The sequence below is a fragment of the Lutra lutra genome, chromosome 7, assembly GCF_902655055.1.
Source record: "Lutra lutra chromosome 7, mLutLut1.2, whole genome shotgun sequence".
Lineage (NCBI taxonomy): Eukaryota > Metazoa > Chordata > Mammalia > Carnivora > Mustelidae > Lutra > Lutra lutra.
The window spans coordinates 23489864-23511448 of record NC_062284.1 but is presented as its reverse complement, the minus strand read 5'-3'; the positions used below and the strand labels follow the sequence as shown (position 1 = coordinate 23511448).

The window sequence follows — 21585 nt, the reverse complement described above, 5'->3', positions numbered from 1 at the left end:
TAAATCAATATCACTTGGAAGAAAAGAATCAAAATGATCAGTATTTGCAAAGGTTCTGGTATATATTTTGGAAAAATCTGAAAAGTCATGAGAAAGAGTAAGATGAGCACTTACCCCCCAAAACAAAACTTTCAGGTGTAGAAAAAATATCAAGGGAGAAAATAAACCCCCATCACAAAGTGAAAATATTAACAGTAATTAAAATTGTTTAATAAATAGAAAGACATACCTTATTCTTGGGTAGGAAGACGTATATTATTAAAAACCAAATTCTCCCCTAAATTAATTTATTAAAGTTGATGAAATTGCAGTCTAAACTGTAATTTCTTCCAATGAGAAGACACATGAAACAGGAGGCAGAAAAAGAGACACACAGATCCACAGAACAAAAATGGTGCCAGTCACAGATGAGAATACAGCACATGTGCAAGATGGCATTACAGATAAATGGGCAATTATTGGCAAATAATCGCAAGTAATGGCAAATAACTTGGCAACTTTAAGATTTCAAATCAAAAAAATTTCTCATGGTTTAAGAATTTGAATAAAAGAAAGACAAAAGAATAAAAGTTAACATAGGTGAACGGTTTTATGAAATCAGTATAAATATTTTTCCAAAATGTCATGAAACTCATAAGCCATTAAAGCAAACATGGTTATACTTGGACATATAACAATCATACACATTCTTATAACAAAAATAAAGTTTAAAAGTGCATAAAAAATATCTGTAAAGCTTAACAATCCAAACCTTTTTTCCTCAATAATAAATGAGCTCTTCAAAATTAGAAGATTAAACCTCCACCCCCAAAATTGGACATAAAGAGGAAATTAAAGAATACAAATGGCTAATAAACATATGAAAAAATGATCAAACTCAAAAACAAAAGAAATACAATTTAAGACAATAGTTTGGGCTATCACATTCGCAAAAAGTTTAAATATTTATAAAATCCATTATCTGTGTAGTTGTGGGAAAGCTGGCAATCTCATTCATTGCCATTTGAAGACAAAGTTGTTACCACATTTTAAGGAAATCTTGTAATAATTTTAAATGTGCATAATCCCAGTATTTCAACTGCTAAGTAATTTATTATGATATAAGAGACAAATGCAAAATTATTGATAGGGAGGTTCACTGCACAAAAATTTTGTGCTAACAAATATCTATGGATGAGAAATTCTTATAACATTTAATTATATTTCATCTACAAAACAGTCATGCAGTCATTCAACAAATGACACAGATGTATATTACTGAAATAGAAAAGGGTATTAAAACTGTAAAATGAAAGGCAATTTGCAGAAGAATGTGTACAGTATGGCCCCACTTCCAGAACCCCTCAAAATAGTTTGTGTATATGTGTGTCTGTGTGTGTGCATCTATCCACTTAAAGAATGCACACAACTCTTAAGAGAGGAAAACTCTGGGGGAGAGAACTGGCAGAGAGGAGGGCACATAATTTATATATTAGATATTTAATTATGCTTTGAATTTTTGAAAAAAAATTGTGCAGTTTCTTTTTAATATATCTTATTTAAAAATTTTACCATATGGTAAATGGAAATTATAAATGTATATTTATGGGAGCACTGAAAAATTCCACCATTTTGAGTTTCTTGTATAATAATATTTCCTCTACTGAGGCTCCTGGGATTGAGTCAAGTGGCAGCAAGGGAAACAGTCACCATGCCCAAATTAAAGTCTCATCGATGATAATCCCAACATGAGCATTTCTCAGTTAAGCATTTCTTATCTGCAGGAGGTGTCCACTGCAACACAGGAAAGAGAGGAATCGCCAAGCATAAATAAGAGTGTATCATTGTTTTGGTGAAGTTGGTGGTAGAAGTAATGGCACCCTCAATAACAAATCGACCTCATATTGGTGGTCACCACCTGCAAGGATACAGAGGAAAAAAATGGCAAAGGTGAGAGACACATTTTCTAAGGAGCACACTGAGGACTATGAAATCCTTATATACTCTACCTCTACATGTGCTCGTATGAATCTATTCAGAAGACAAAAAGAAAGCCACATTTTCAGCTGCTGCATTCACCATGTGGCCAGAAAAATTACTTTAAACCTTCCTAAATCAACATCAGTGCTACTTTTTCTTCTTCACCAAGCTAAAAACTAATAGACATCTTCAATTAACTAAGAATTTTATCTGTCTCTGTCTCTCTGTATTGGACCTTAAAATTCTAGGTCATTCATTCATTTGATCAATTATTTCACACAAAACTATTATTCTTCCTTCCAGTCTAATAGATACTGAAAACCACTAAATCTCATGCACACAACTACTTTCTGTTAACACAATGAATTCAGCCAAGTAGGAGCTTAGTTCATTGGATAAGAAAAGCTAGGGAAATCTTTCATATTCACCATAAACATACTAACAAAAATATAGAATATCTATGAAGGTTTAAGAAAAGCTGTATCTCAGGGCGCCTGGGTGGCTCAGTGGGTTAAGCCGCTGCCTTCGGCTCGGGTCATGATCTCAGGGTCCTGGGATCGAGTCCCACATCGGGCTCTCTGCTCAGCAAGAAGCCTGCTTCTCTCTCTCTCTCTCTGCCTGCCTCTCTATCTACTTGTGATCTCTCTCTGTCAAATAAATAAATAAAATCTTAAAAAAAAAGAAAAGCTGTATCTCTTTTTTAAAAAGATTTATTTATTTATTTGAGAAAGAGAGAGAGAGAAGAGAGGAAGGGAAGAGGGAGAGGAAGAGAGAGTTTTAAGCAAACTCGGCACTGAGTGTGGAGCCCGACGCAGGGCTTGGTTTCAGGGCCCTGAGATAATCTGAGCAGAAACCAAGAGTTGGGTACTTAACAGACTGCACCACCTGAGAAGCTGTATCTCTTAACTCCCATGCATTGTGGCCCTTGAATCAATTAGAATATAGCCAAAATCATCAATCTTCAATTAGAATATAGCCAAATCATCAATCTTCAGAAAACTAACATATATTTTCCTACTTAAGTATGATTGCTCCTAGAAATCAAGGACTATTCTGACAAAACATTACCTTCAAAGCGTGGTCACAGACCACAGTCTCCTTGTCTGGAGAGTCTTGTTTCAGAGATTTACTGGTGTCATTCAGTCCCAAGAGTTCCCAAGAAGTAATCTGAGGGAGAAAAATGAGAAATGCCACTTCTAGTGAAAAAGATTAATCAGCTGGATACTGGGAAGTTATTCTTTGGTACTCTTTCATATTGATTTCATTTGGGAGCTGCTTCTTACTCTCACATAGCTCTGAAACTACAGCTATTTGTACTGTAACTATACATTTCAATATCAACATATTTTATCAGAACCTTTCTCTCCTGTGCATTTCCAAGGCAGCCTGGATTGCTCAAATCCCACTGAAAATCATGCCTCTTTTTCCCCCATCATTTATCATTTTCTGCTTAGTTGGCCAGGTTATTTACAAATCACTTAAATAATCTACTTACATATCTATATTCAATAAAAGTTCATTGATAATCTATTCTATGCCTGGCAATCCATAGGTACTTGTATCACAAAAGTAAACTAAATTTATCAGGTCATAAGAAATGAAAAGCCCTTTTGATTAGTCAAACATAGAAATAAAGACCTGAGAAGCAACTTAGTATATGGTCTTGTAGAAGTTGATTCTGTTTTAGGAGTGATTGTTGAGGAAGTCCCCCATTTGGTAAGACCTGTCATGACCCACAGATACAACTCCAAGTTATTGTGCCCACTATTACCTGGATCTTGGATGGGTTTTTAATGATATTTAGTTACAACCAAATGTCATCAAGCTTAAGAAGAGTAAGATCTATCAACTGCTGTCCTTCTTGGGATTTTTTTCCCCACTAATCATGCAGTTCCCTGATAATGTAATCATACCTGCAAGGGTGTCCAAAAGACCACAGGTAGTAATGGAGAACCACTGACTTAAAAATAATTTTTCGCCTCACTCTCTGGAGATGGCATAGGCATCCATCATTATCTGGCAGGAAAAAAAAGAGGAAAAATAACATATTAAGAAAAAATATGCAGATATAAATATAAATTTACCTATATACACAAAGAGCTGTGTATGTAATCAAAATTTGCAATAAAATATTCACAAATTGTGGGTATCATGCTATACAGATTTCGAAGGGTGGATATTACTAAGTATTTGTGTGTCATGGGCACAACCTTCAAATGTGCACTGCTCTCCCTTCCCCTAAGATCCAGCAGACCCAAAAATTGGCTGGCTAATAATTATTTAGCAAAGTAAAATATTCTTATCCTATTAAGACTGCATGTTATAAAACATTTTTACTATTATACATAGATCACTAAAAATATGGTTTCTCTATTATTATCTGGTGAAGTCCAAGGGACGTTCCCAACAATTCCATTTACAAAAGAAAATTGTTATTTATCAACATTTTCAAGACCATCTTCAGAAGAAAATACATACATCAATAATATCTAAATATTTGGAAAAATTAGACTAAACTAAATTACTCTTTTATAACAACAGTCTAATATTTGCCACAAAACAAAGTCATTTTTTTAAATCTCAAATTCACTGATTACTCAGTGAAATAGAACTATGTCTATCTTATAGCAATGTCCTAAAAAGGTCTTTCTGAAGTCATCTGTAGAACATCATATCACAAAGTTAATCAAATATATTTAGATTTTCTTCTTTTAACATGTCAACCATTAAAATATCTTGAAGTACTAGATTTAAGTAAAGGTATAAAATGTTAACCTTTATATTAAAGAAAAACTAAGCAAAAAAAACCCATAATTGTTAAAATTGTATCTGTCTTCTGAATATAAACATATTGATACAATACCATTGTCTTCTTTATATCAGTTCCTGTCTACTGACAAATTTAGAGATATTTATCATTATGTGGTATCTTATAATTCTATTTTCAAATATATTTTCACCAAAATCATCTTAGTAAAGATTTTAACAACAGATATTTTAAAGAGGTTATTTTTATAAGATCCATATATTTCATAATGTATTGGCATATATGAGAGTAGCTCTAGATAATTTGTTTCCAACAGAACTTTGGCTCCTGCTGAACAAAAGTTTATAAATCTCAGGGGCCAAAGTAATGGTATAATATTGTGCATATATAATTCTCTGTTCTCAGAGTAAATTTGATTCTGAAAATTGCTGTTAGCAAATAAATAGATGTGGACCTTGGGGTTTTCTCAAAGTCCCAATGAAAGACAAGCAGATTTTTCTTTCAAAGGAACCACACAGATACAGTTCTTCAGAAAATATTTAAGATATAAGTTAGGATATCTTATCCTGGATGAAAAAGATATTAAATGAGTCTAAATGGGAAAAGAACCACAGTCTCTGCCAAAACTGCTACTACTGAGGAAATCTTGACCAACTGTAGCAACTGCTCTAGCTTCCATCACATCTGATTCTTATAGTTAGATGGCAGAAATAGATTTTCTTTAGACTTGTATGATAGTGTTTCTCAACATTTTTTAAAAATTATCATCACCTTCATGGATATCTTTTTTAGATATCTCCCCCTCGTTTTCATACCCTCAAACTTTAATACCATAGATATGTTTTATATCTACTCGTGTATGGTGGCTGTCTGGAGGGCCATGATACACTGAATATTTAAGATTTCTTTTGCTCCCAAGAACTAATTTTCACCTCAGAAGTATGACATCAACTATTTTGAGAATCATGGTGTACAGTAGTAAATTGAGAAAAATAACTAAACAGGTTGGGAGTGCATACAGTCTTCCAGCTTGTCATGAAATATGTTTAGAGTAGTTTCTTATTCTTTTCTTTTTTTTTTTAAGATTTTATTTATTTATTTGAGAGAGAGACAGTGAGAGAGAGCATGAGCTAGGAGAAGGTCAGAGAGAGAAGCAGACTCCCCGTGGAGCTGGGAGCCCGATGCGGGACTCGATCCCGGGACTCCAGGATCATGACCTGAGCCGAAGGCAGTCGTCCAACCAACTGAGCCACCCAGGTGTCCCTCTTATTCTTTTCTAATGCTTGTACCCAACAGGACACAATATTGAGGGCTCAGGGATGTTCTCTCAATCACATACCTTACTTTGGCCCAATGTCATCTTCTTGCCTGAAAAGAACTATGCTTTTATGCTTCAGTCTAAACACAAAAATGACCCAAATCCTAGAATCCACAGGAATGAAAAATATGGAGGACTCACAATATCATTAATGTATATATCTAAAGTTGAGATTATGAAAGGTCTCCTAAAATTAATTAAATTATTGACTAATTAAAACAAACATTGGCTAGAAACGTAGGTAAATATGAATAGGTTATACTGTCGTGTCAAGGGACCTTCTGGAAGTTTCACAGAGATAAGCACTGATATTGATTGGAATCTAAATATCAGTGGCACATTGTTGAGTCTTAAGTGAAACTATACCTTGGATTCCTCCATATCCATCTCCCCTCAAGAAAACACGAGGTAAATAATATTTCTGATGGAATCTAGAGATCATTGCAATGCCCCTCTTTCATTCCTAACTGTTTTTGTTTCTTGTTCAGTCTAACTAAAGTCTTTTTAGACTTTAGAGTTTCATTAACCTTTGAAGAAATGTAACTTTTGGTCTCATGGGTTTTCTTTACAGTTTTGGGGGGGGGGCTTTATTTGTATTTCATTGACTTTGTTCAAATATTTATTTACTTCTACATACTTGATTTTCTAGTTGAGTCTTTTTCTTGTATCTTAAGGTAGGAGTTTGGGTTATTTATTTGATATATTTACTCTTTGCTCATAGTCATTTAAAACTATAAATCTTGGGTGATGGGCAAGATGGTGGAGAATTAGGAGACCCTGTTTCAACTGGTCCCCTAAAGTGAGCTAAATGTCTACCAGAACACTCTGAACACCAACAAAATCAGCCTGAGATGTAAGATTATACACTTCTGGATCTCTTTGGGGACAGAAGACATCAATGGAGAGGTAAAGCAGAGTGGAAATGCTTGGACTGATATGGGAGGATAAACAGAAGGGGGATCGAGCCACCAGAAGTGACCCATTGGAAAGAAATAAAAAAGTAGGGGCACCTGGGTGGCTCAGGCAGTTAAGCATCTGCCTTCGGCTCAGGTCATGATCTCAGGGTTCTGGGATCGAGCCCCGCATCGGACTCTCTGCTCAGCAGGGAGCCTGCTTCCTCCTCTCTCTCTCTCTGCCTGCCTCTCTGCCTACTTGTGATCTCTGTCAAATAAGCGAACAAAATCTTTAAAAAAAAAGAAATAAAAAAGTGCCCTGTGATTGGAGACCAGCATTAACTTGGAGTCTGGTTAAAAGCACACAAAAAGAGCAAAAGATCTTAAGGGACAACTGGTGGAATCAGGCAGTCATGGGCACAGGCCAAAGCCCACATTCCCAGGACAGTCACCGCTGGTGACTACCTATGCCAAAGAGAGTCCAGCAGGGCCTCCAAACCATGATCCCTGAACCCATGGCTTTCTGCTGCTTGCACCACCATTCAGGCTGGGCACACTCCTGCTCGCACCTGAGAGAACCAGATGTGGGCACCAGCCAGTGTTCTCTAGGAATGCAGCCTTCCACAACCAGCCACAGGGTCCAGACACTCCGAGCCCATGCCTTAGAGAAGCCAGTGCAACCTCGGGTCAGGATCCTTCAGCAGGCAGCCCTCCATGACCTGCATGACCAGTGGGCCTGAGCACACCTGATATGGCCCTGGACTCCAGACAGCAGTCCCGGCAAAGGCGGCTCCCTAGACCAATATCACTCACAGTTTTAGTGGCATTGGGGTGCAGAAAGAAGCAGGGGCCTCAGGTGACCACTAGGATGGTGACTTGGGGTGCACACCGCCTATGGGAGGTTGCACTGTTCAGTGGTTTAGAGAGGGGAAGTCTGTGTGCTGTGGACCTCCCAGAGAGGAACAGTCTGAGGCTTTTCTCTGAGGCAGAGGTCTGGGTGCAGACAGATACTTTCTTTGCTCTGACCCCCTGAAAAGCTACAAAAACCACCAAAGAACAAAAACCTCCAGAGAACAAAAGCCTGAAAAACTGGTTTCCACAGTGCCCAGCCCCTTGATAACCTGCAGGGTGATTCAACCCAAGCAAGATTAACAGAACAACCCAGCAGCACCCCCCTGCCCAGAGAAGCCAAAAGAACAAGAGGACAAACAACAGGGTCCCCATAAAACTGTAAAACCCTAACACTAGGGGAAAACAATATATTAAGCTCATGGTATTGCCCTAAAATCTGCATACTTCATAGATAATTTTTTTTTAAATTTGTTTTCATGATTCTTGTTCTTTTAATTTTTTAAACCTACTTACCATTACAACTAGAGGTTTAATGTAACATATTCCATAATAACTTTTTAAAAAGTCTTATTTATTTATTTGACAGATATCACAAGTTGGCAGAGAGGCAGGCAGAGAGAGAGGGGAAGCAGGTTCCCTGCTGAGCAGAGACCCTGATGTGGGCTTGATTCCAGGACCCCAAGACCATGACCGGAGCCAAAGGCAGAGGCCTAACTCACTGAGCCACCCAGGTGCACCCATAATGACTTTTTATTTTTATTTTTTTTAAAGATTTTATTTATTTATTTGACAGAGAGAAATCACAAGTAGGCAGAGAGGCAGGCAGAGAGAGAGGAGGAAGCAGGCTCCCCGCTGAGCAGAAAGCCCGATGTGGGGCTCGAACCCAGGACCTGGGATCATGACCTGAGCCGAAGGCAGCGGCTTAACCCACTGAGCCACCCAGGCGCCCCCATAATGACTTTTTAATTTGAACTTTTTTCATACACAAACCTGTGTTTCTATTTCTTTTTCTTTTTTTTTTTTTTTAAATATACATATAGATATAAGCTTAAGGTAATCTTTTTTCCCCTATTCAATACTACCCTTATATATAAACCAGTTTTATTTCCCTGTATCTCTGGTTATTGAACCCTTTAAAGAAGATATCAAGATACACCCAGGAAGAACCAAAATAACGTTCCTCACCCACATCAAGGATTTATAACCACCCTCCCATCTTATTCTTCTGTTAGTGTTTCTGTGTATTTGTTTTGCTCTGGGATCATATAAATCATATTCTTGGGATTCATTTTGGCTGGGCTCTTCTTTTTTTGCCCTGTCATTTATTTTGTCGGTCCTTTTGTTTGTTAGTTTTTGTTTATATACCTTATAAATCTTACTTTTGGGGCTCATTTTGAATGGGTTTTATCTTTTTTATTGTTGTTCTCTTTTTCTCTCTTTTTTTTTTCTTCTTTCTTTTTGGTGGTGACCTCTGATTGCTCCAAAACTTTCCAGGGTGTACCTTGCCTGGATCACAGTTGTTATATTCAGCTATATATCCCCTCATCCACTTCTCACAAAAATGACTAGGAGGAGGAACACCCAACAGAGGAAAAATTCAGAGACTGTGCCCTCTCCATCAGAACTATTGGATATGGACATAAACAGTATGTTGGAAAGGGAAATCAGGGTACCAATTATCCAGCCAATGGCTAGGGTTGGAGAAAACCATTAGTGACAACATAGAACCTCTAAGGAAAGAAGTGAAAGCTGCCTGGGGAGAACTTAAAAATGCTATCAATGAGATCCAATCTAATCTAAATACTCTAACAGCTAGGGTAACTGAGGCAGAAGATAGAATTAGTGATCTAGGGAACAAAGTGTAGAGAAAAAGGATCAGGAGGAGGCATGGAAGAAACAGCTTAGAAAACATGAAAACAGAATTAAGGAAATAAATGACGTCATGAAATGTTCCAATGTCAGAATTACTAGGATCCCTGAGGGAGTGGAGAGAGAGAGAGAAGACTAGAAGATATAGTTGAACAAATTCTGGATGAAATTTTTCCCAATCTGGGGAATGGAATCAATGCTCATGTCCTAGAGGCAGCATGGTATTGGCACAAAAACACATGAACCAGTGAAACAGAGTAAAGGGTCCAGAAATGGACCCACAACTCTATGGCCAAATATTGTTCAACAAAGCAGGGGAAAATATCCAGTGGAAGAAACACAGTTTCTTCAAGAAATGGTGCCTGGAAAATTGGACAACTATGTACAGAAGAGGGAAATTTGACCATTCTCTTATAATATACACAAAAATAAAGCTAGAGACTGTGGACTCCAAGAAACAAACTGAGGGTTTTGGAAGGGAGTAGGTGAGCCTAGCAGTGGACATTAAGAGGGCACATATTACATGGAACAGTGGGTGTGGTGCATAAACAATGAATCTTGGAACACTGAAAAAATAAAGTTAAATTAAAAAAACAGATTAAGCCATCTATCATTATATAATATCTGTTTTCATTTCTAATAATATATTTTTTTAAGATTTTATTTATTAATTTGACAGAGATCACAGGCAGGCAGAGAGAGGAAGGGAAGTAGGCTCCCTGCTGAGCAGAGAGCCTGATGTGGGGCTCGATCCAGGACCCTGAGATCATGACCTGAGCCGAAGGCAGAGGCTTTAACCCGCTGAGCAACCCAGGCGCCCCTCTAATAATATTTTAACTTAAGGCCTGTTTTCTATATAAGAATAGAAACTCCAGTTCTCTTCTGGATATTCCTTGCATAATATAGCTTTACCCACCATTAGCTTTCAAACAATTAGTGTATTTTATTCTAAATTGTCTCTTTCAAAAATAATGTTTAGTTGTTTAATTTTTTAATTTTTTTAGCATAATATTATTCATTGTTTTTACACCACACCCAGTGCTCCATACAATCCATGCCCTCTCCAATACCCACCACCTGGTTCCCCCAACCTCCCATCCCCCACCCCTTCAAAATCCTCAGATTGTTTCTCAGAGTCCATAGTCTCTCATGGTTCACCTCCTCTTCCAATTTCCCTCAACTCCCTTCTCCTCTCCCTCTCCCCTGGTCCTCCATGCTATTTGTTATGCTCCACAAATAAGTGAAACCATATGATTATTGACTCTCTCTGCTTGACTTATTTCACTCAGCATATTCTCTTCCAGTCCCATCCATGTTGCTACAGAAGTTGGGTATTCATCCTTTCTGATGGAGGCATAATACTCCATAGAGTATATGGACCACATCTTCCTTATCCATTCGTCCATTGAAGGGCAACTTGGTTCTTTCCACAGTTTGGCGACCTTGGCCATTGCTGCTATAAATATTGGGGTGCAGATGGCCCTTCTTTTCACTACATCTGTATCTTTGGGGTAAATACCCAGTAGTGCAATGGCAGGGTCATAGGGAAGCTCTATTTTTAATTTCTTGAGGAATCTCCACACTGTTTTCCAAAGTGGCTGCACCAACTTGCATTCCCACCACCAGTGGAAGAGGATTCCCCTTTCTCCACATCCTCTCCAACACATGTTGCTTCCTGTCTTGTTAATTTTGGCCATTCTAACTGGTGTAAAGTGGTATCTCAATGTGGTTTTAATTCGAATCTCCCTGATGGCTAGTGATGATGAACATTTTTTTATATGCCTGGTAGCCATTTGTATGTCTTCATTGGAAAGTCTCTGTTCATATCTTCTGCCCATTTGTTTTATATGAATGCCTGACTTGTGTGTGTTGAGTTTGAGGAGTTCTTTATAGATCCTGGATATCAACCTTTTGTCTGTACTGTCATTTGCAAATATCTTCACCCATTCCGTGGGTTGCCTCTTTGTTTTGTTGACTGTTTCCTTTGCTGTGCAGAAGCTTTTGATCTTGATGAAGTCCCAAAAGTTCATCTTCGCTTTTGTTTCCTTTGCCTTTGGAGACATATTTTGAAAGAAGTTGCTGTGTCTAATATTGAAGAGGTTACTGCCTATGTTCTCCTCTAGGATTCTGATGGATTCCTGTCTCATGTTGAGGTCTTTTATCCATTTCGAATTTATCTTTGTGTACAGTGTAAGAGAATGGTCGAGTTTCATTCTGCATATAGCTGTCCAGTTTTCCCGGCACCATTTATTGAAGAGACTTTTTTCCACTGTATATTTTTTCCTGTTTTGTCGAAGATTATTTGACCATAGAGTTGAGGGTCCATATCTGGGCTCTATACTCTGTTCCAATGTTCTATGTGTCTGTTTTTATGCCAATACCATGCTGTCTTGGTGATCACAGCTTTGTAGTAAAGCTTGAAGTCAGGTAACGTGATGCCCCCAGTTTTATTTTTGTTTTTTCAACATTACTTTAGCGATTTGGGATCTCTTCTGATTCCATACAAATTTTAGGATTATTTGCTCCAGCTCTTTGAAAATACTGGTGAAGTTTTGATCGGAATGGCATTAAAAGTATAGATTGCTCTAGACAGTATAGACATTTTAACAATGTTTATTCTTCCGATCCAAGAGCATGGAATGGTCTTCCATCTTTCTGTATCTTCTTCAATTTCTTTCATGAGTGTTCTGTAGTTCCTTGAGTACAGACCCTTTACCTCTTTGGTTAGGTTTATTCCCAGGTATCTTATGGTTCTTGGTGCTAGAGTAAATGGAATCGATTCTCTAATTTCCCTTTCTGTATTTTCATTGTTAGTGTATAAGAAAGCCACTGATTTCTGTACATTGACTTTGTATCCTGCCACGTTACTGAATTGCTGTATGAGTTCTAGTAGTTTGGGGGTGGAGTCTTTTGGGTTTTCTATATAAAGAATCATGTCATCTGTGAAGAGAGAGAGTTTGACTTCTTCATTGCCAATTTGGATACCTCTTATTTCTCTTCATTTTCTGATTGCTGTTGCTAGGACTTCTAACACTATATTGAACAAGAGTGGTGAGAGTGGGCATCCTTGTTGTGTTCCTGATCTCAACGGGAAGGCTGCAAGCTTTTTCCCATTGAGGATGATATTTGCTGTGGGTCTTTCATAGATAGATTTTATGATGTTCAGGAATGTTCTCTCCATCCCTATACTTTGAAGCATTTTAATCAGGAACAGATGCTGGATTTTGTCAAATGCTTTTTCTGCATCAATTGAGAGGACCATGTGGTTCTTCTCTCTTCTCTTATTAATTTGTTCTATCACATTGATTGATTTGCGAATGTTGAACCTTCCTTGTAGCCCAGGAATGAATCCCACCTGGTCATGGTGGATAATCTTTTTAATGTGCTGTTGGATCCTGTTTGCTAGGATCTTGTTGAGAATCTTAGCATCCATATTCATCAGGGTTATTGGTCTGAAATTCTCCTTTTGGTATGGTCTTTGCCTGGTTTGGGGATCAGGGTAATGCTGGCTTCATAGAAAGGGTCTGGAAGTTTTCCTTCTGCTTCAATTTTTTGAATGAGCTTCAGGAGAATAGGTATTATTTCACCTTTGAAAGTTTGGTAGAATTCCCCAGGGAATCCATCAGGTCCTGGGCTCTTGTTTTTTGGGAGGTTTTTGATCACTGCTTCAATCTTGTTACTAGATATCAGTCTATTCAGGTTGTCAATTTCTTCCTGGTTCAATTTTGGGAGTTTACAGTTTTCCAGGAATGCATCCATTTCATCTAGGTTGCTTAGCTTATTGGCATATAACTGTTGATAATAACTTCTGATGATTGTTTCTACTTCCTTGGTGTTAGTTGTGATCTCTCCCTTTTCATTCATAATTTTATGAATTTGGGCTTTCTTTCTTTTCGTTGGATTAGTGTGGCCAATGGTTTATCTATCTTATTGATTCTTTCAAAAAACCAATTCTAGTTTCATTGAATCGTTCTACTGTATCTCTGGTTTCTACCTCATTGAACTCTGCTCTAATCTTCATTATTTCCCTTCTTATGTGTGGAGTTTGTTTGATTTGTTGTTGATTCTCCAGTTTTTTAAGGTGTAGAGACAGCTGGTGTATTCTGGATTTTTTAATTTTTTTTGAGGGAGGCTTTGATGGTTATGTATTTCCCCCTTAGGACCGCCTTTGCTGTAGGTTTTGGACCGAAGTGTCTTCATTCTCATTGGTTTCCATGAATTGTTTCAGTTCTTCTTTGATCTCCTGGTTGATCCAAGCATTCTTAAGCAAGGTGGTTTTTAGCTTCCAGGTGTTTGAGTTCCTTCCGAACTTTTCCTTGTGATTGAGCTCCAATTTCAAAGCATTGTGATCTGAGAATATGCAGGGAATAATCTCAGTCTTTTGGTACCAGTTGAGTCCTGATTTGTGACCCAGTATGTGGTCTATTCTGGAGAAGGTTCCATGTGCACTTGAGAAGAATGAGTATTCTGTTGTTTTAGGATGGAACGTTCTGTATATACCTATGAGGTCCATCTGGTCCAATGTGTCATTCAATGCTCTTGTTTCTTTATTGATTTTCTGCTTCGATGATCTGTCTATTTTTGAGAGAGGCATGCTAGGACCTCCTACTATTATTGTATTCATATCAATATGACTCTTTATCTTGATTAACAGTTTTCTTATGTAATTGGCTGCTCCCATATTGGGGGCATAGATATTTACAATTGTTAGATCATCTTGGTGGATAGTCCCTTTAAGAATTATGTAGTGTCCTTCTGTATCTCTGACTACAGTCTTTAGTTTAAAATCTAAATTGTCTGATATGAGAATCGCTACCCCGGCCTTCTTTTGAGGCCCATTGGCATGAAAGATGCTTCTCCATCCCTTCACTTTCAGTCTGGATGTATCTTTAGGTTCAAAATGGGTCTCTTGTAGACAACATATGGATGGGTCCTGTCATTTTATCCAATCTGCAACCCTGTGCCGTTTTATGGGCGCATTTAGGCCATTCACATTGAGAGTGATTATTGATAGATATGTTTTTATTGACATCATATTACCTTTGAAGTCTTTCTTTCTGTAGATTGTCTCTATATTTCTGTTCAATGCTATTCTTAGGATTTTTCCTCTTTTATAGTACCCCCCTTAATATTTCCTGCAGTGCCGGCTTGGTGGTTGCATAGTCTTTTAAGCCTTGCTGGTCTTGGAATCTCTTTATCTCTCCACCCATTTTGAATGTCAGTCTTGCTGGATAAAGTATTCTTGGCTCCATGTTCTTCTCATTTAGTGCCCTGAAATTATCTTGCCAGCCCTTTCTGGCTTGCCAGGTCTCTGTGGACAGGTCTGACATTATTCTGATGGGCTTTCCTCTGTAAGTAAGGAGCCTTTTTGTCCTACCAGCTTTCAAGAGATTATATCTACAATTATGATTCCTCAATTTGACTATCAGGTGCCTTGATGTTTTTCTGGAATCTATAATCTTGGGTGGAGACTCTTTGGCCTCTAGTACATGAACGCTGGTTCTATTCGTGAGATTGGAAAAATTTTTCATGAAGAACCTGTTCCACTATATCTTCTAGACTTCTTTCTTTCTCCTCCCCTTCAGGGATTCCAATAATTCTGACATTGGAACGTTTCATGGCATCATTTACTTCCCTGATTCTGTTTTCATGGCTTCTAAGTTGTTTGTTTCAGGCTTCCTCCAGATCCTTTCTCTCCATTTGTTTGTCTTCCAGATCACTAATTCTATCTTCTGTCTCAGTTACCCTAGCTTTGAGAGAATTTAGATTAGATTGGAACTCATTGAGAGCATTGTGAACCTCACCCCTGGTAGCTTTCAGCTCTGCCCTAACATTGTGAACACCATCCCTCGTTGCTTTCAGTTCAGCCCTAATCAATTCCATTTGGTCATCCCTGGCTTTCTCCAACCTAGCTATTGCCTGGATAACTGTTAGCCTGAATTCTCTTTCCAACATATTGTCTATGTTGATAGCCTTAGCTCTGTTGCAGAAGGCCCATCCTCTGTATTTTTCTTCTGTTGGGCATTCCTCCTCCTAGTCATTTTGGTGAGAGATGACTGAACAGATGTAGCTGGATGTATCAACTGTGGTGCAGTCCAGGTGCGCCCTGGAACGCTTCTGAGCAATCAGGGTTCCCCACCCAAAAGAGAGAAAAAAAGAAAAGAAAAAGAGAATGAGAGAGAGAGAGAGAGAGAGAGACAGGAAAAAAAGGGAAGATAAAAGAGAAGGTTCAGCCCAAATGGGCCCCAAGGTAAGATTGATGAAGTATACAAACAAAAACAAACAAAAAGACTGATAAAAGTATATGACAGAGAAAAATATATATATATATAAGCAAATAAAGGAAGAACCTAATCAAAAAGAACCCCAAGTATAAGATTTATATACTATCAGGACAAACACAAAAATACAGAAACACTGGCAGAAGAAAAAGATGGGAGAGTGGTTATAAATTCTCAGTGTGGGCAGGAAGGTTGTTTTGATTCTTCCTGGATGTATCTTGATATCTTGGTTAAAGGACTCAACTTTCCTAAGATAAAGGGGGATTAAAAATTGGTTTACCTATAGGGGTTGCATTGATTGGGGAAAGGGGATAACCTTGAAGTTTAACTCTATATGAATATTAGAAAATAAAATTAAAAAAGGAATAATCTAGACTAAACTAAACTAAAATTTAGAAAAATAAATAAATAGAAATGCAAAAGAAAAACCCAGGTGTATGTATCAAAAAGTTCAGGTTAGAAGGTTATTATGGAATTTGATGTACTGGACATCTCACTGTGACGGTAAATAGGTTAAAAAATTTATCCATATAAAAAAGAAAATGGGGGCGCCTGGGTGGCTCAGTGGGTTAAAGCCACTGCCTTCGGCTCAGGTCATGATCCCAGGGTCCTGGGATCGAGCCCCACATCAGGCTCTCTGCTCAGCAGGGAGCCTGCTTCCTCCTCTCGCTCTCTCTGCCTGCCTCTCTGCCTACTTGTGATCTCTATCTATCAAATAAATAAATAAAATCTTCAAAAAAAATACTTTAAAAAAAAAAGAAAAGAAAATGAACCAGAATAGTGGGAATGAGCCAAAAATAAAAGTTGTCCTATGAAGTAGTGGTGGTGTTCTCCTGTAGTCTTTTTTTTTTCTTTTTCTTTTTCTTTCCTGGTTGGCTTTCTGGGGCAGGGGCCTGCCACGTGGGTTTTCAGTCAATGATGTTCCCTGAGTTAAGTCCTCCCGCCCCCCTCAAGGGGGTGGGCTCTGAGGAAACTGGTTTTTTTCAGGCCTTTGTTCTCTGCAGGTTTTTATGTTTGTTCACTTTTTTTTCCCTCTCGCCTTGACTGCTTTTGATGGTTTTTGTAGGTTTAGGGGAAAGAAATCTGCACCTTGACATCCTTCTCAGAGAGAAGCCTCAGTCTGGTCCCCTGTGGGTGGTGCAGAGTCAAATAAATTCCCCCTTGTCTGCTGGCAGAGCAGGTTCCAAGTCGTGGTCACTGGAGGTACAGGATCTTCTGCTTGTACCCAAAACCATGGCAGCAGCGGCTGTCTGGGCAGCTCCAGACCGCCAGAGAGGTTCAAAGCAACGATTGCACACTGAGATTTTCCGGCTGGCCTGGGCTAGGAGTGCCTGGTCTTTCTGGGTCTAAGAGCACTGGGCTTGCACACACCTCTCTCAGGTGAGGCTGAGGGTCGCGTGAGCATCTCAGGCTCTGAGAGCAGGGCGCAGGTCCAAGAGCAAAAGTCTGGGCCTTTGTGCACCTCTCTCAGGGGAGAGTTTGGGGCGTGCACGCGTCTCAGGCTCTGAAACATTGCGTGGGTCTAAGAGCGCTGGGCTGGGCCTTCACGCACCTCTCTCGGGGGAGGGGGAGGGGCACGTGCGTCTCAGGCTCTGTAGCACAGCTCAGCATTCTGCTGTCTGGTGAGGTTCCCAGCTCCTCACAGGAGCCAGACCTCATGCGTTCTCAGGCGCGCTGGTGGCTCAGGGACCAAGACCTGGCTTCTCCACCGCACTCTCTGGCTCAGCGCCAGGGGTGGCTGTCCTGGGTCCGGGGACTTAAGCCCCTGTCCCTAGGTGCCCCAATTCCCACAATTTCCCCCTGTGATCCTTTGCTCTGAGTGTTTTCAACCAGTCTCCAAGTTAATGCTGGTCCCCAGATGCAGGGCACTCTCATATTAGGGGTATTACTTTCCAATCGGTCACCCCTGGTGGCTCCCTCCCCCTTTTGTTTATCTTCCGTTATCAGTCCTATGTTCCCACTCTGCTTTACCTGCCCACTGGCATCTTCTGTCCCTGTAGTGATCCAGACATGTAAAATCCTGATCTCAGGCTGATTTCATGGGTCATCGGATTTCTTTGGTAGGTAATCAGCTCACTTTAGGGTGCAGGTTGAAAAGGCACCTCCTCCTACTTTCCCGCCATCATGTCTACAACCAATTTTTTAAATTTTTAAAATTAATTTCTTTTCAGTGTAACAGAATTCATTGTTTTTGCACCACACCCAGTGCTCCATGTCATATGTGCCCTCCATAATACCCACCACCTGGCTCCCCCAACCTCTCATCCCCCACCCCTTCAAAAACCCTCAGATTGTTTCTCAGAGTCCATATTCTCTCATGGTTCATCTCCCCTTCCAATTTCCCTCAACTCCCTTCTCCTCTCCATCTCCCCATGTCCTCCATGTTATTTGTTATGCTCCACAAATAAGTGAGACCATATGATAATTGACTCTCTCTGCTTGACTTATTTCACTCAGCATAATCTCTTCCAGTCCCATCCATGTTGCTACAAAAGTTGGGTATTCATCCTTTCTGATGGAGGCATAATACTCCATAGTGTATATAGACCACATCTCCCTTATCCATTCGTCCATTGAAGGGCATCTTGGTTCTTTCCAATGACCTTGGCCATTGCTGCTATAAACACTGGGGTGCAGATGGCCCTTCTTTTCACTACATCTGTATCTTTGGGGTAAATACCCAGTAGTGCAAAGGCAGGGTCATAGGGAAGCTCTATTTTTAATTTCTTGAGGAATTTCCACACTGTTCTCCAAAGTGGCTGCACCAACTTGCATTCCCACCAGCAGTGTAAGAGGGTTCCCCTTTCTCCACATCCTCTCCAACACATGAAGTTTCCTGTCTTGTTAATTTTTGCCATTCTAACTGGTGTAAAGTGGTATCTAAATGTGGTTTTAATATGAATCTCCCTGATGGCTAGTGATGAAGAACATTTTTTCATGTGTCTGATAGCCATTTGTATGTCTTCATTGGAGAAGTGTCTCTTCATGTATTCTGCCCATTTTTTGATATGATTATCTGTTTTGTGTGTGTTGAGTTTGAGAAGTTCTTTATAGATCCTGGATATCAACCTTTTGTCTGTACTGTCATTTGCAAATATCTTCTCCCATTCCGTGGGTTGCCTCTTTGTTTTGTTGACTGTTTCCTTTGCTGTGCAGAAACTTTTGATCTTGATGAAGTCCCAAAAGTTCAGTTTTGCTTTTTTTCCTTTGCTTTTGGAGACCTATCTTGAAAGAAGTTGCTGTGGCTGATATCGAAAAGGTTACTGCCTATGTTCTCCTCTAGGATTCTGATGGATTCCTGTCTCATATTGAGGTCTTTTATCCATTTCAAGTTTATCTTTGTGTACGGTGTAAGAGAATGGTCGAGTTTCATTTTTCTACATATAGCTGTCCAATTTTCCCAGCATCATTTATTGAAGAGACTCTCTTTTTTCCACTGTATATTTTTCCTGCTTTGTCAAAGATTATTTGACCATAGAGTTGAGGGTCCATATCTGGGCTCTCTACTCTGTTCCACTAGTCTATGTGCCTGTTTTTATGCCAGTACCATGCTGTCTTGGTGATCACAGCTATGTAGTAAAGCTTGAAATCAGGCAACATGATGCCCCCAGTTTTGTTTTTCAACATTTCCTTAGCAATTCACGGTCTCTTCTGATTCCACATAAATTTTTGGATTGTTTGCTCCAGCTCTTTGAAAAATGCCGGTGGAATTTTGATCAGAATGGCACGGAAATTATGGATGCTCTAGTGAGTTTAAACATTATAACAATGTGTATTTTTCTGATCCATAAGCATGGAATGTTCTTCCATCTTTTTGTGTCTTCTTCTTCAGTTTCATTCATGAGTATTCTGTAGTTCCTTGAGTACAGACCCTTTAACTCTTTGGTTAGGTTTATTCCCAGGTATCTTATGGTTCTTGGTGCTATAATAAATGGAATCAATTCTCTAATTTCCCTTTCTGTATTTTCATTGTTAGTGTATAAAGCCACTGATTTCTGTACATTGACTTTGTATCCTGCCATGTTGCTGAATTTCTGTATGAGTTCTATAGTTTGGGGGTGGAGTCTTTTGGGTTTTCCATATAAAGAATCATGTCATCTGTGAAGAGAGAGAGTTTGACTTCTTCATTGCCAATTTGGGTACCTTTTATTTCTCTTTGTTGTCTGATTGCTGTTGCTAGGACTTCTAATACTATGTGAACAAGAGTGGTGAGAGTGGGCATCCTTGTCGTGTTCCTGATCTCAACGGGAAGACTAAGTATAGCTGTTTAATTTTTGATGAATCTCCCACTTTCTGTCTTTTAAACTTAGTTATATGGTTGGGTTTATGTTCCCCCTTCTTCTGTATTCTATATATCTTGCATTATTTTGGTCCCTCTATTCATTCTTAGCTGCTTTCTTTTTAATTAAATGGGTACTTTGCTATTGTACTATTTAAATCCTTTAGGGATCATTTTGTAATTATATATATTTAAGTAGGCTCCATGCCCAGAATGGAGCCCAATATGGGGCTTGAACTCATGACCCTGAGATAAAAGCTGAGCTGAAATCAAGAGTTGGATGATCAACTGAGCCACCCAGACACCATCCCTGTTGTAATTTTGTGTTATTACTTATTATTTATCCTGTGCCTTTATTATCCTGGTATCTATTTTATCCAATAAAATAGATCTTAAATTACTGCTATCTATTTCAGGTCAACACTAACTTTGTTTTATGGTCTTTATATGTCTTGAACTCAGTTTCAGAGAAATGTTTTTGTCATTCAGGTTTTCCAACAAATTATTGATGCCTTCATTGATCTGGGCATCTTTGTAAGTGGCTGACCATCTGAGATAAGTGATAGACACTAAATATTAAGGATTTTGTGGCCATTGAACACTACGGTCACATCTTGAAGTCAGGGAGAACAGCAAATACAATCAATGGCTAGCCAACATAGGCAGGATCTTAATGCCGTTTGGAGCATTATAATTCCCTGGAAAAATATCAGTATTCTTGGAACAAAATGCATACCTACTGTTTAATTTTTATATATTTGTTTCACTTACTAGAGAAAAGTAAATCTATAATATCTTTGGATTTTGACCATCTAACAGTCCGCCAAAGCCCAGTGAACACTGAGAAGATTCCATCAGCACAGAAAAATGTGTAAATGGCTCACATGTAGACAGAACCATATCTCAAATTTTCAGTGCTCATGTGATAATTTCCCAGGTCTCTTTACTACAAGTATATTTAGGCTGCCATCTGTGCACTCAAATAGATAGCTTCACCCACGAATTAGATATGTATAGATCACAGTATAATTCAATCCCTCTAATGCATGTAAATGGCTTAGCCTTCTTTTTTTTATTTACAAATATTTAAATTCTATTTGGTTAACATATAGTTTCATATCAGTTTCAGGAATAGAATTTAGTGATTCATCACTTACAAATAACACCCAGTTCTAAATACAACAAATGCCTTCCTTAATACCCATTGTCCATTTTGCCCATCCCCCAGCCACCTCCCCTCCATCAGCCCTCAGCTTCTTCTGTATGATAAGGAGTATCTTGAGATATTAAGGTGCAGGGAATACGGTGGAAGAATAGGGGACCCTCCTTTCATCTGGTCCCTTGAATTCAGCAAGATATCTCTCCAA

At 38.9% G+C, this 21585-nt stretch overlaps 1 protein-coding gene across 4 annotated transcripts in view; it reads right to left on the bottom strand.

Annotated features, from left to right (window-relative positions):
* Positions 1 to 570: 570 nt before the first annotated feature.
* Positions 571 to 21585, bottom strand: part of LOC125105380 (uncharacterized) — a 77646-nt gene continuing 56631 nt past the window's right edge. For all 4 annotated transcript variants that reach the window (XM_047738827.1, XM_047738826.1, XM_047738828.1 and 1 more), the window contains 3 exons: positions 3873 to 3975; positions 3028 to 3126; positions 571 to 1897 (listed from right to left, as the gene is read on the bottom strand). The gene's annotated coding sequence lies outside the window, so the exon portion shown is untranslated. The remainder of the gene's footprint in view (positions 1898 to 3027; positions 3127 to 3872; positions 3976 to 21585) is intronic.